At 28.6% G+C, this 16,233-nt stretch overlaps 1 protein-coding gene across 5 annotated transcripts in view; it reads left to right on the top strand.

The window, feature by feature from the left end:
• LOC107070307 (uncharacterized) overlaps nt 1-16,233 on the top strand; it is a 59,498-nt gene that overhangs the window by 31,212 nt on the left and 12,053 nt on the right. The gene's annotated exons all lie outside the window — the stretch shown is intronic.

Here is a 16,233-nt window from a genome sequence, read left to right as displayed (position 1 = left end):
ACAAAAATAGTATGCGTGAATTATGAGTAGAAATATTGTAGTATAGTGATTCAAGATTGAGATGTTTAATTAATGAATTATTTTTAATAATGTAATATATTATTTATTATTTTTTTATTTTTTTTTTTAGAATTTTATCATTAATTATTTATTACTTATTTTATTATTTATTATATTATTATAATATACTTACTATACTTTATATATTATAATATACTTTACTTTATATATTATACTACACTACTATTACTTTATATTATTATAATTTTTATTATATTATTAAATAATATATGTATATTATATAATAAAATATAATATAATATAATAATTAATCTCAAGTAAAATCCCCCATGATTTGATGTTGGAAAAAACGCATACAAGTTATAAGAAAAGAAAAGAAAAAAAAAGAAAAGAAAGAAATATTAAATGCACGCTTAATATTTTCTAAAACTTGTATAATATTAAAGTGAATAAAAAATCATAATGACGAAGTACTATTTACCGGAAATAATGATTCAATTAAATCTGAACGAACGAACGTGATTCTCTTTCTCTCTCTCTCTCTCTCTCTGTCTCTTCATTTCTCTTTCTCTCATTCTCTTTCTTTTACTGAAAAAGATTAACGATGGAAAATTCTTTTGAATACTATCGATATTGTAATCTGAGAAATATTTGCCGTAGGTCGTTAAACGTACAACAGATACAATTAACGAGGTAGATAATAGATAGGATGAAGGATTCATCTTGAAACAGATACTATGTTACGTGAGAACCATTTCTCTTATAACGAGTCGATAAATAATAATTCGAGAAAGATCTTTCCATGACTTTTCCGTTGATGTGAACTCCTACTAAAGCAACTCTGGAGCAAGATGATAAAAAAAAGAAAAATAAGAAGAAAAATAAGAAGAAGAAGAAGAAGAAGAAGAAGAAGAAGAAGAAGAAGAAGAGAGTTGGTTAGATCTTCATCTTTAAACGACCTCTTGGCACCAGGGAAAAGGTGAATGCTCTTCGAGGGTCTCTACTTTAAGCCTCATTACCATGGCTGCACTCGCATATTTTCTCCTTATTAGATTTATGCGACAGGCTCTATGCATCTAACAGTCTGTTCATCAAAACTACTTTGGACATCTCTTCATATACTCCTTTATTCTCAATCTCTCTTTCTTCAATTTCATATTTCTCTCTACCTTTATGTTTTTCTCTATCTATCTATCTATCTATATATCTATCTATCTGTCTTTCTATTTTCTACATCATTACCTTCGTTTATTATTATTTCATTTTTATTTATTTATCTATCTATTATACTTTCAGTTTCGTATTATTCCATCATTTTGCTTCGTTTTCCATTTTATTCACAATTGTGGTCATAAATTATTTCGTTTCTTTTTAGTTCATTTCATTTCATTTCATTTATTATTATTTTAACCGATAAACTATCTTTTACAAGATAAAATAAGTTATATATGAGATAACACGAGATTGAAAGAATTTTTCTATACGTCCAAACACTTCGTACACTTCTTTATGTTCTATCACTTTCTTTCTCTCGTCTATTTTTCTATTTTCTGCATCATTAACTTCGTTTATTATTATTATTTATTTATTATAATTTTAGTTTCGTATTTTGTTCATAATTTTGTTACGTTTCTACTTTATTCATAATTTTCTTTAACATTTTCTTGTTCAATAATTTTCTACATAATTTATTTCGTTTCATTTTATTCATTCATTCATTCATTCATTATTATAATAACCGATAAACGATCTTTTACAAGATAAAATGATCTATATATGAAAGGCCACGAGATTGAAAGAATTTTTCAATGCGAGTCTCTGTAGTCTCTCTCTTTCTCTCATTTTTATTTCTTTTTCACTTCTTTTCACTTGTCCCAAGGGGAACAGAAAGAGAAAAGAGAAAGAGAAAAGAAAAAAAAAAGAGAGAAAAGAAAAATGCAGAGGACGAGATCACCCTGATAAATTATGCAGTTGCGGCAAAAGTTCACTTGATTTCCTTCAATCTTTCTTCTTTCAATGTCCACTAAAAAAAAAAAAAAAAAAAAATAAAACCGTTTCAATATCGTCAGATAAAGAATAGATAAAAAATGTAGTTGATAAGAAGAAAGAAGGAGATTTCCCGTTTAATGAACCGAACTACGTGAAAAATCGTCATTACGTTTGATCAATTCAATTTCTGCTACGAAATTTTCACTTACGATCATCTTATGCAAATCATTTATTTTCGAAAACATCCAAAAATAACAAAAATAAAATAAAAGATATATTTTTTAAACATTTCATTAAGATACGATTAAACAATGAGAATTTTCTTATTAATGAAAAAAAAGAAAACAAAAGGAAAACTGACCAAAAAAAAGAAAATATCTTAAGATTAGATTAAAAGAGTAAGTTTGTTTCACACTGCATGCTGATTATCTAAAACCCCCATGAAAATCTTGAATGGTGGTTTACCACGACACGCATGACGTTTCCCTTTGTCACGCGAGAGATAACACACACGTATCCTTTATCTTAATTAAACGACGTCACGGATGCAGTTCTATTTACTAACTACTACGTAACTAATCATAATGAACGAAGCAAATTAATCATGCGTGTTTCACCGTGATTTCTTCGACCGACTGACTGACTGACTACTCCAGGGAATCACTCTAATTATAAATTTACAAATAAATACAGAAGTAAAAAAAGCAATAACAAAAAAATTTGTGCAAGCTAGAAAACTCGTATAATGAAAGCTCAACTGTACTTTGGATTTATGCTAATTAAATTTACTTATTAATTACTTTGCAAACATTTTCTAAACTTATATTCTTTTCAAATTCTATCATACTAATTAAATTGTGTATATATATACTAGGGGTGGCCAGCCATGCATTGCTGTGGTTCACAATCAGTCCGATATACACGTCTTTAAGTCAACGAATGATCTTATACCGCCTTATTGCGATTATAAATTGAGATATAAACTATCCTATCTTTCAAGTTGAATGAAACTGCACACGGTGTGCAAAATTTGATTAAAATCAGTTCAGTAGTTTAGGATGTCATTGCAGACAAACAACGTGAGACGTAATTGAGGTTGCGACTCTGTAAAAAGAAGATGCCAAATGTGTGTAGAGATGAAAGATGAACACTTTGAAAATTATCTATAAAGAAATCAAATTGAGTAGTATGTTAATTATATATAACTTGAATATAAAAACTATTTTATTATAAATAGAGTGCATAATATTAGTAGAGTGCATTTTGAAGTATTCAAATAATTGTTAACTCCTTAAGGAACAATTTTAACTCAACGTGATACAAGTTGCCGTTCGAGTTAACTCGAGCGTGCAACTTAAGGGGTTAATTAATCAAAAAGAATGTATATTGTTGTTTATAAAACACCATGTATATGATTGTAGCACCGTCCTCCTCGAAATTCCCCCAGTTCAGACTGGCATATTGTCCTCTGTGATAGTTATTTTATTCAATGCACTTTGTAATATGACTTTTCGAATGTCGTGCATGTGCATAAAACGCAAATAATTCACCTAATTAATCGAATTTAAGATTAAAACGTTCTAATTTTTGCTTGTTTATCATTGCTAACGTAATTATTTTATCGATCCTGCACAGTGATGATGACTTTGAAAGTAAAATTTAGCTGTAATGCAAGTAGAGTGCATCAAAGTATTCAAATAATTGTTAATTAATAGTGTAAAAGTGTATATTGTTGCTAAAAGCACGTATCGTCTCTCGTCTCTTCGAAATTCATCTTCAGACTGATAAACTTTCTTTAAGAAAAAGAAATTGAATTTTTGTTTAAACCAATAAACAACAAGCCCATAAAGTGAAAATAGACAACGTGAATTTTCTTCTATCACATAAATACATACGTATAAAAGGAGTTTGTGTTTTTTGCATGCATACATTCTCGTCAAATCCCACGCAATTATTTCAATTAATTTTTGTCATATACGAACACATGATTTATTTGTATTAATTCAATTTTAATAAATATAACACAAAAATTTAAATTTTTTCTTTTAAACCAATAAACAACCCCAGAGCGAATGATAGAACAATGTAAATTTTCTTCTATCGCATACATAGTTACGCGCGTGTGTGTGTGTGTATGTGTGTGTGTGCATAGGTCGTATATAGTCCGTGTATATTTCACGCACACATATTATATTCTAAATGCAGCAATGCCCTTAGCACAGGAATGCAGCGATCTTGGCATGCCTGTCATTCCTAAGCCATATTAAATCCAGCTAACGCGTAACCTTATACAGACCACAGCGACCCTATCTCGCTCAACTATCCCTTCCTTTTCATCTCATCAACCCTTAATAGTCTCTTCTCATTTTTTTATTTTTTATCATTTTTTTCTCTCTTTTTTTTATTTTCTTTTTCTTTTTCTTCAATTACACACCGAAGGCCCTTCGATCTCTTTAATTTGATTTGTAAGTCAATCACCCATATCATCCCTTCTCCCTTCGTCATTTCGTATCTTTCAATTTTTATCATTTTTTTTTTCTTCTGTTTCTTCTATCTTTTTACTTCTTCCCCTCTTTATTATTTTTTTGGTTTTTGTTTAATTACACATCAAACTTTCTTTGATCCTCTTTAATTTGATTTGTAAGTCAACCACCCACACTCCTCTCTCTCCCCCCCGGCCATCACTTCATGTTTCAATTTTTATCATTTTTTTTTTTTCTGTTTCTTCTATCTTTTTACTTCTTCCCCTCTTTATTATTTTTTTGTTTTTGTTTCACATCAAACTTTCTTCGATTTCTTTAATTTGACTTTGTAAATCACTCAAACCACTTATTCCTCTCTCTCTCTCGCCATCATTTTGTATCTTTCAAGCCCTCCCTCCCTCCCTCCCTCCCTCTACTTCCCCTACTTTTTTAGTTCTATCACATATATAATACGAAAAACAATAGAGATACATATTCTTACTACGAATTTGATGAATAATTCAACATTGCCCGGATCCGGTCGATAAGAGTCTTACTTAAGTGTCTTACTTCTTATAAAGTTACAAAGACTTTAATGGAAAGCTGATTAGAAAAAAAGAAAAAGAAAAAGAAAAAGAAAAAAAAAGATTAGGAAAAAGGGGAATGAAATAAAAAAGGAAAAGGGGATGGATCTAGAAAGAACATGAGAAATCGATTTAAAAATAAAACACAACTTGCAGCAATCAGAAATAAAGTCGACTTTAAAATACAGATGCATTTGTGTTATTATGCATTTAAACTTGCATATAAGTTAATATACTTAGTATTGCATTATATAAATATGTTTATTTATTTTTTTAGTTAAAAGAGAAAATTTTATTTAACTAGAAAATTATTCTTATTTTTATTTTTATTTTTTTAAACTAAACAATTGATTATTTGTTTTATTTTTTAGTACGATGCATTTGTATTATTTTATACATTTCATTTGCATATAAATTAATATACTTAGTATTGCATTATATAAATATGTTCGTTTATTTTTTAATTTATTTTCTAATGTTACTTTGAAAATAATATATCGTGTGTATTTAAAAAAATAATATATTAGAATTAATATAATAATTTAGATTGAATATGAATGATTATTTAATCATGAAATTCAATAGAATTAAAATAATAAAGCGTGTAAATTTTGCACACACACACACATACACACATACACACATAGACGAGATGATACGTATAATTTAACGTTAAATAGATTAGATAATTATCGACTAATCAATACTAAATGAAACTTCTTATAAAGTATTAATTGATCTGTAATTAGCGTTTCAATTTATTGATAAGTGATATCAATTCATGACATTATAATCGTTTCAATTGACGTTGATCACGTGGATCATGATTTTAATCCCAAATCGATTGTAGATTACAATTTTAAATCGTATAACAATTATATCGATAGTGAGAACACTAAATGAAACTTACAATTCTAATCACGTGACACTCGGGATATGACCTAATTGGTATAACGCCCGGTACTCATTAAAAAAAAAAAAAAAAAATTCATTTAGGTCATTTTAAACAATACTATTACGAAATATATCTCCACCGATGCGAACATTTTAATTTACCTCGTTATTTCCCTCCTCCCTACCCTCACCCCCCACCCACCTTTTTTTTATTCATCTTACGTTTTTGTATTATTTTTAATTACTCTTATTAATTTTATTTTATTTATTTTTGTTTTTGTTTCTTTTTTTAAACAAAAGCACACATTCGTATATATTATTCTCGAATAATTTGTACTTCATTTGAAGAAAATATTAGAATACGTGTTTGTGAATTTGAGATGAGATTTATTTTGAATTTTGAATTTTGAATTTTGAATTTTGATTTTGAAATCATATAAACAATAAGATTTAGATGTATTAGTAATTAGGAAGATAATATTGAAGATAGTATATATTGACCTAAGCGTTATTATCATAACGCATATCCGAGATGCTTAACCTAACCCATTCATTTGTCCACTACTATCGATTGCCAATCCACTATTATCCAAACCACTGTGAGTATGTTAATTAAGAGTACGACCAGATATGCATTAAGATTATTACTTTACATACAAATAGAATGAAAATTGATAGAATGACGATAATGATTTCTGGCCAATGACATTTATTTATTCTATTATTTAATCATTTGTTTAATTGAATTAAAAATAAAAACTTGTTGAAACAAAATATATATTCGTTGGAATTTAATTGAAAAAATTAAATTGAAGAGAGTATAGTATCAACAAGTGTAATTCGAAAAAAAAAGTTAAAAAAAAAAAACAAAACAAGAATTTTCTCAAAAGATCTTACGCGATTGTAAAGCTTCGATTAAAGTATATATATACACACACGAATAAAAGCTCAGTAGCTTTATTCCAAAGCTTTCGAAGTAAATCGAGGTTCTGACTATACACAACGTTCAACCAACCAACTACTATGTCTCTTTAATAATCGATATACAGGGTGAACCCTGTAACCTGATCACCTTTACTTATCACCTTTCAATTTGTATAAACTCGGAATAAATAAAGAATTTCTATAAAAGGAAAAAAGAAACTGGTGGGAGGGGAGGGGAGGGATGAGGAGGGGAGGGGGAACAAAAAAGAAGTGAAGAGAAGCAAAGAAAAAAGAAAAAGAGCCTAACAACCCCCCTTTTATTATATAGTACTGTATAATCATGTATTATTTTCTAATTAAAATTTCACTGTATCATCGTAAATGAACTTTTAATTGAAAAAAAAAAAAAACCATTCGATTACAGGTAAATTCGCAGTTTAAATTCGATCAATATTTATTGAGAATTATTTAATATAACGTGGAGCTTTTGACAGGATAATTAATCACTCGAAATCTTAATAAATAAATAAATTATTACAAAACCATCCTCAATACACACTCTCCCATATCCCTTGTACAAAAACGTATAATTAAGATCTTATCAATAAATAATATCAATCAATTAATAATATCAATCGTATTTCCCACATTGATTATCCAATCAATTTATGATAACAAAAATGTTATACTTTCGATCATAACACACACACACACACACACAAAAAGAAACCTTTTTAATACTCAACAATTCTTAATGAAAAAAAAAAAAACGTGTTATAATTATTCGAATTTCTATCATTGAATTTATCACGAAAAATAATTCTTTTCCCAAATACAAACCTTTTCAATGTATATCAAAACCATTCAAATAAAGAAAATAGAAAAATAAACTACCGAAACAAAAACAAAAAGCAAAAAGGGATAAAAGTCAAAAAATGAAATAAAAAATCCTTGAAGGAAGGTGAGAAAAGCCTGGATGTATAAAATTTGGACGAAGAAAGTAAAAAAGAAAAAAAACACAAAAATAGGAAAAATTCATGTCCCGGATTTAAAAGCATCCCTAAAATCCAGACACCATAGAGGATTAAGGGAGAGGGGAGGAGAAAGGGTATATATGAAGAGAGATCTCGATGTTTGGCAGCAAATGTTAGGAAACTCCTGGGCTGGGCTTCCGAAGCGCAATGCGCCATCTGGCAGCTACCCAGAATTTCCACCTCTCATTACCCTCATCTCTCTCTCTCTCTCTCTCTCTTTCTCTTTCACTTACTCCTACTCACCACTCCCACTATCTATATCTCCTTCTCTCTCTCTCTCTTATCCATTTTCTTTTCTTTTACTTCCGTTCTATCCGTTTTCTCTCATCTTCCACCATTCTTCCTTCCTTTCCATAGCTTCCTCTCAATTCTCCTTCATTTTCTTCATCTTCTTCTTCCTCTTCTTCTTCTTTTTCTTTCTTTTTCTTTCTATATACACACACACACACACACATATTTATTTATATATACACACAAATACGTTCAAAAATATATATATGTAGTTCTCATTCTCTTTTTTCATTCCATTTTTATTTATTTCAAGTCGAAGATCCTTCTTCTCCCTTCGTGCCAGACTCCCAGCACCCTTAGAAAGAGAAAGAGAGAAAGAGAGAGAGAAGGGGTAGGTACATCCCTTTTTATCCTTTCTTTTCTCTTTTCTTCTTATATATATATATACATACACAGAGAAGTACAAATACACAAATATATCTATATAGTAGTAGTAGTAGTAAAAGTCTTCATAGGTATGTGTGTGTGTGTGTGTGTGTGTGTGTGTATATATTCACTAGGAGATTTTCTTCAGCTTTGATATCCTCCCCTAAAGATTTTGTTTGTATTTTAATCGAGCCAGAAGCTATAATCTTTCCCTTTTCTCTTCCTTTCCCTTACCCCCATCATCCCTTTCTATTTCTCTCCTTCTCTCTCTCTCTTTCTTTTTCTTTTCATATCTTTTTCTATTTTATTTAATAAAGTATATGGTACTCTAACTTATTTATTGCTATTTAGAGGTTATCTAGGTCTTTAGGTTCTGATAGATGGTGCTGTATTACAATTCAATTTTTTCAGGTTTTTTCTCAGATTTTTTTTTAGGTTTTTTTTTCAGGTTTTTTTTCAGGTTTATATATAACATAACTATAACCTTACTTTTTATATTTTTTTTTTTCAGAAATTATTATTTTATGTATTCCATTCTAATTATTGTATTATTTTATGTGTGTTTATATAATTTACTAAATAGTTTAGAATTCTATTAATTATTTGACTTATTATGACGTATACCATACGTCGTGATGTTTCTGTCCCAAAACTGAAAACGACGTATACTATACGTCCTACCAACACGCTGAGACACTTCTTGAGAGGTAACACCACTCTAAAGTTTTCAAAAAATCAATTTTTTTACCTCAAAGTGTACTTTAGTTGTTTAAAAACAATATGCACTTGGTCCCGAAGTAAAAACAGATTTTAAACATGTCCAAATCTTGGTTTTACCGAAAAGCTTCGAAGTGTGAGAATGGGACACTGTAGTGTGCTGGTTAAAGCATAGCACAAAGCACCGCTACCGTGAAGTTAGCGTGTAGGTCAAATGGTTAAATTAAAATTTTATAACAAAACTGCAACACAACCCGTAAACCAGAACGTCCTAGTAGTATAAATATTAGGTTTTTTACGGAAAGTAATTTCATTTTTCTTTTATAAAAATGAAGACAATTATCGCTTCAAGATTAAACCTAGACCTTTCAAGTTGGGATAAATAGTTGAATTTGATAAATTTAACCTCTCACCGAATCTTACGTGTTGTTGTTTGCCGATTTACATCAATTAATGCCTTTATTGTGTAAAATTACTTTCTGAACAACCCAATTTGTATAAGAAATAACACAAACAACGTATGAAATGTTTGAAATGTTTAAAGAAATCGATCATTTATCTTTTTGAAGTTTTATTTTTGTTTGCCTTTTTTCTTTTTCTGTCTTTCAAAGAAAGAAGGGATAAGATTGAGTTTAAGGGTGAAAAAAGGAATGGGGTGGGATACTAAAAGGGGGAGGAGAGGAGGACCGTGAACGATGTTGCGGAGGTGGTGCAGTTTTACGAATGCGGCCGAAAGTGCAATGAACCTGCACCACTCCTGCGGCAGCGCGAACACGAATCTATATGTATATGTGTCTCTCTCTCTCTCTCTATCTATCTATATATATGTCTGGATGTATATATATATATATGTGTGAGTGTGTGTGTGTGTATGTATTTGGGATAGACAGAGAGAAAGGATGACGAAGCCGATCGATCGAGACCACTCGATTAGCGCCACGCCGAAGAAAATTCTTTTTCTCGGACGTTCTAACTAATTAACTCATCTTTTCTTTTCTATATATATCTAGCTAATTATTTTTGTTATCTTTTAAATTCACCACACGTTTTAGAAAGTTATCCTTAACACGAGATTTATGTCTTCTCTTTCAATCCCTTCCCTAAAAAAAATCTATTTTCTATTTGTATTTTCTTGTTTTTTTTTTTTCTAAATTTGTTTTTTTTTTCTTTTTCTCGTATCGTTCTTTATCTTGCTCTCAAAGTGTCCTTCACCTGTTATATCCCTTTTTCTCGTTAACTTTATCGACGAATGAACTATATACCTATATACGTATGTATTATGTATGCATATACACTGCTGGCCATTAATAGTTGCACCCTTAGGCACCTATGCACTTTCTTTTTTTGTTATATAAATATGAAAAAATTCTTATTACATTTAATGTATAATAATTATAATATATATAATATAATATAATATTTTATATATAATATATATATATGTTATTATTTTTGTTAAATATTTTATCGGATAGATAGAAATAAAAAATAAAAATTAAAAAAAATTGTTTATAATGCACAATATTAATTTATTTCGTTTCATTTCAAAAGATTAATTTGATAAAATCTACGAAACGTGCATACTTTTTTTTTATTGATTTATGTTTTATTATTTTTATTAAATAAAAATATGATCGAGTAATATATCATTTTTATTAATTGTATATAACATTGGAATATCTCTTTGATAAAAGATTATATTTTAATATTATCTAGATTAATGTACGTGTATATACATATACATACAAACGTGTAAAAGTGGTTACATTCGATCAAAAACACGATCAAGAGTGGTTCTTCTAATAGAAATTATTATTCACTGCCTAGGCCATGGTCGAACGATTCTATCGCGTGGAATTTTAAATTTCGTTATAGGCCATCGCGATACACTTCCTGAGAACATTTGATAACAATATTCTTATGAATTCTAAAATAAAAAAAAATAAAAATCAACTTCATTTAAGTATGAATAAATGTATTTAATAATCCTAGCTTTTTCTTCTTAAACTCATTCGAGACCACGACTTTTTTCGAACACAGTTCTAAAGAGCCATTTCTTTTCTATTTTTTGAAGTGAAAACTTCTTTAGAATAGGAGTGATCTGAAAAGTAGATAAACAGAAACGGAGCAATGTAACGAAGCTATGAAACGGCTACTATACTAAATAATGACAGAAAAAAAGACAAACATATAGGATTGAGCCTGCGAGAGAATTAGACGAATTGTAGCTATACAGTTTTTCCTATTCTCGGTCTCCTCTTTATGCTATGCTTCGTATTTTTCGGAAAAAACCTCACTACTTTCGGAGTAACTTTACTAAAAGTGAGGTCTTCCTTAGGATATCCTTAATATTTAAATTACTAATATTATCTAATTGTAAATATGAAAATTATTATCCAAATATTATCCCCCCAATGTCTAAATTAATTTTCCTTAAATAACTTTTCTGATAAATAATCTCAAAACCCTTTAGAGAGAGATTTATTATTTCTTATTTAAAAATGATTGATTTTCATATATCTTACTCTCTCTCTCTCTCTCTCTCTCTCTCTCCCTCTCATTTTTTTCACGTCTTTCTCTTTTTTTTTATTTAAACGGCAGTCGACTGGTTTACGTGACAGAGAGAAGATATCATTTCCCTTGACATACTGACACAAATACACAAAGCAGGAACAGATCCGTCTGGTCTGACCCACTTTCTTAGCTTACTACTTACAACTACTCGTTAATTCGTATGCCGCGTCCTATCCATGTAGTACCACTTTTCCTAACCCTTTTTCCCTTTTCTAATTTCACATTATTTATTTAAAGTTCTAAAACAAAACAAAAACTATAGCAATTTTTTATTTCAAAATAAATAAATATTATACGACGAATTAATTTTATTTTATTTTGTTTCTTTCAATTACTTACATGTAGTATTGCATTTGTAGTAATGCAATTCATTTTGTTTATTCCCATACTGTCTCGACAATCGTAAAGAAATAAAAATCAAATATTATTCAAATAAATTTAATCTCCAATGTAATTCTACTATTTTTTTTTTGGTTTCTTGTTTTTGTTTGTTTTTTTGTTTTTTTTTAAATGATGAAACTTCATGTTACTCGATTTCACAGTTAATGTATCATATTGGGTTTTAATTCAAATGAATATGTCCACATGTTTCAAAAATAATGCCTCATACGTGTCCCCTATGTGTATCAGCACCTACAATATTTCTACTGAAATTAATGAATTTTCCTGACTAATTTCGACGCTGAAATACGATTAATTGGTTGGAGTAATATAAAACGTTATATTACGTTTAATCTCTTTACCATAGATTTGCCTAAAAAGCGACGTTTATACATACACGTAACATCATTCATATTAATTTATTATGTAATATAATATAACCAAATATTCATTAGAGAAAAGTGTAGCCTATTAATCTAATACCATCAAAATATTTAAATATCTAATTTATTTATTTGATTATAATTAATATACTCGAATCTATTTAAACAAAATCCTTTAGAAACTTGGAAACCCCCTTTGTTGTAGAACTTCTCATTCATTCTATAAGTTCTAGTAACATTCATAGTAACAAAACTAGTAACATCATTCATATTAATTTATATGTAATATTTAATAATATTCATTGATTAATTTTGCAAAAGTTAAACATATGATCAAAAAATCTTCAATATTTAAAAATTTCACACATTTATTTATTTGATTATAATTTATATACTCGAATCTATTTAAACAAAATCACAAATTACCTAGAAACTTGGTATTCCCCTTTTGTTGTGGAACTCCTGATACATCTTATAAGTTCTAGTTACATTCATAGTAACTAAACTAGTAACAATAAGTATTTATCGTCAATCCAATACTCGAAATAAAAAGAAAAAAACAAAAACAAAAAGAAAGAAAGAAAAGAAAGAAAAGAAATCCATTGAAATGGTAAAAAAAAAGAGAAAGAGAAAGAAAAAGAGAAAGAGAAAGAAAAAGAGAAAGAGAAAAAGAGAAAGAGACATTTTCTGTCAGAAGAGGTTTAAAAACGAACGTACGAAGGTGATTGTTCGCAGATAAAAATTAAAGATGCGCTCTTATCTTAGAAGGAAAGCTTCGTGACCCCCTTTTTTCCATTTTCTCTCTCTCTCTCTCTCTCTCTCTCACTCTCTCTCACACTCTCTTGCATATCGTCGTCACGAAATGTGACTGTGAGTGTTGCCTGGTTTACGGGGAGAAGGGGAGGGGTTGGAAAGGGGTGGTTTGGAAGAAGAGGAGGAAGAGGTGGTGGAGGAGGAGGAAGAGGAGGAGGGTCGAGAAGGAAACGAAAAAAGCGACTAGCTGCTGAATGGATGTACTCTCGAGAATCATAGGATCTTTTTTTTTTTATTTTTTTGGTCTCTTATCCCTTTCTCTCTCTCTCTCTCTCTCTCACTCTCTCTCTCTCTCTTTTTCTTTTTCTCTAAGGCCTCAGGGCTAAAATCTTACGCGTTACTAATTGCTAGCATTGTCTGTATCAGGGAAAGAAAAAGATAGTGAAACGTGAACCGGAACAAAACCCTAACTTCTCAGACCCAAAAATTCCTCCCCACCCCTACCCCCACCCACACTCCCCCCCCCCCGGCCTCGCCACTTCTTTCGTGTAACTTTTTGTATCTACGATGAATTCATCCCTTTCTTTCATTTATTTTTACTTTCAAATCTGACGATTTCAACTTAGTAAATAATATCTAGTATATAAAATAGTTGTCATAGATAATAACTATGATTAAATAATTATAGTTCTTTATATAATAATAGGTCTTATGAAAATTCTTAATGTATTAAGTCTAACTGAAAAAATACTGTTCATTTGTAGAATAAAATTAAAAAAAAAAAAAAAAGAATAATAAATTTTCATATTTGATCGTTAAAAAACTGATTCAATATTTATTGAATAAAATAATTTGTATTATTATTTATAACTTTTTAGCACAGCGTAATGACAGTTTGTAAATTGCATGTTTGAAAAATATCTTATCCCTAGAGATGACAAAATTGAGAACCGATGTTTGGTCACAACGGACAGAACTTTTTCATAGATCTAATGATATAAGTTTTAATAGAAAAAATGATTTATATAAATTCTTAAAGAGAGATGACTGTAATATTTGATTAAAAAAAGATTATTTTCAATGAAATTTATTTTTTTATTACGAACACGAACAAATGTCGACAAAGTTATAATTTAATAATTAAATTAATGAAAATATCGTTTTTTTTTTTTTTTAATTAATATTTATAAAGGAAAAGTTAATTAATATTATTTTATTTACTTAGGATCTGTGGCTTTACTCAACGGATTAATTTGATTTATGTTAATAGATTTAAATGAATTTTCTTTGACAAAATATTCTCACTCTCTCTCTCTCTCTCTCTTCTTTCTCTTTCTGACTGGCCGTCTTTGTCTGTCTCTTTCAGTAGCCAAGAATGTCAATAACATCTTCTTTGCGTTAAGCCGCCTATGAATTATATATTCTGCTTGAGGGTAGAATGCCAATACCACGATAAGGGCTGCTGTCTAAGGGTTCTCAAGCCCTCTTTACTTCGCCATCTCTATGTACTTATTCTACTATACTCATATATATTGTATATATTATATATATATAGGTGCGTGTTACATGGCTCTTAAATATATAGGTATATATATATAACATCTACATGAAGAACATGCTATTAAAACGTGTAGTTGCTGGTTAATTTGTTAGATTAAATTTAAAATAATATAAAGTTTCATTAGATTACTTGTTCGAATTAGAAATACTTTGAAAATATGTAATATTACTTATTCTACTATACTTTTATATATTGTATATATATAGATTTATGTTAAATATATATAGTATCTACATGAAGAACATGCCATTAATATGTGTAGTTGCTAGTCAATTTGTTAGATGAAATTTAAAATAATAAAAGTTGGATTACAATAGTTATTTAAATTACAAATACTTTTGAAATATATACTATTACTTATTCATATATATATATTGTATATATATTCTAAGTATATATATGTGCGTGTTACACATGGTTCTTGAATATAATATATATAGTATCTACATGAACAACATGCTATTAAAAGGTGTAGTTGCTAGTCAATTTGTTAGATGAAATTTAGAATAATAAAAAAGTTATATTATAAAATATTTATTTAAATTATAAATACTTGAAAAATATATATTTTAAAATAATGCAAATCTATGGTTGTCATTAAATACAAAGAAATGTTAAATATTAAAAAAGACGAGTCGAGCAATTTAAAAAGTAAAATTACAAAAGTTTAGAATAGATCGTAATGATCAACCCAAAAGAATTTGTCTTTTTCTTCTTCCTCTTTTAATCATCCTGAGAAATATCTGTAGATCCATAGATCGTAGAGAGAGAGAGAAAGAGAGTGAGAGAGAGAGAGAGAAAGGAGAGTAAAATGTTCTTTTTTCAACGTTACGCTGATGTTCGAACCTCAAAGAACGATGGCACTCTCGTACAACTTTAAAGGAAGATTTTATCGTTTTATCTACTGCCTCGTTAACTTCTATCGACATCCTCAAACCCTTCCTCAACATCCATCCCTTTTTCCTCATTCTCTACTTCACTCGTCCTTTCCGCTACTCGAAGTTTACCGTAAAGTAATTAAAATTGACGTCACATGTATTAACGAGAAATACACTCTTTTTTTTTCTTTGACTATATTTTTCGAAAAATAAAACAATATTAATAAAATTATAATAAAATAAAATAAAATAATAATAAAAATAAAAATATATAATAATAAAATTATTATTATTTTTTTTTTAATTTTTATTAAATATATTAAAATATATTAAATATTAAATATATAAAAAATATTATTATAAATATATATATATATAAAATAAAAATAATAAAATAATAAAATATAAATAAAGTATAATA

Source organism: Polistes dominula, unplaced genomic scaffold (genome assembly GCF_049000335.1).
Source record: "Polistes dominula isolate Pdom_NZ unplaced genomic scaffold, Pdom_raw_medaka contig_27, whole genome shotgun sequence".
Classification (NCBI taxonomy): Eukaryota; Metazoa; Arthropoda; class Insecta; order Hymenoptera; family Vespidae; genus Polistes; species Polistes dominula.
This window is presented reverse-complemented; position numbering and strand designations above follow the sequence as displayed.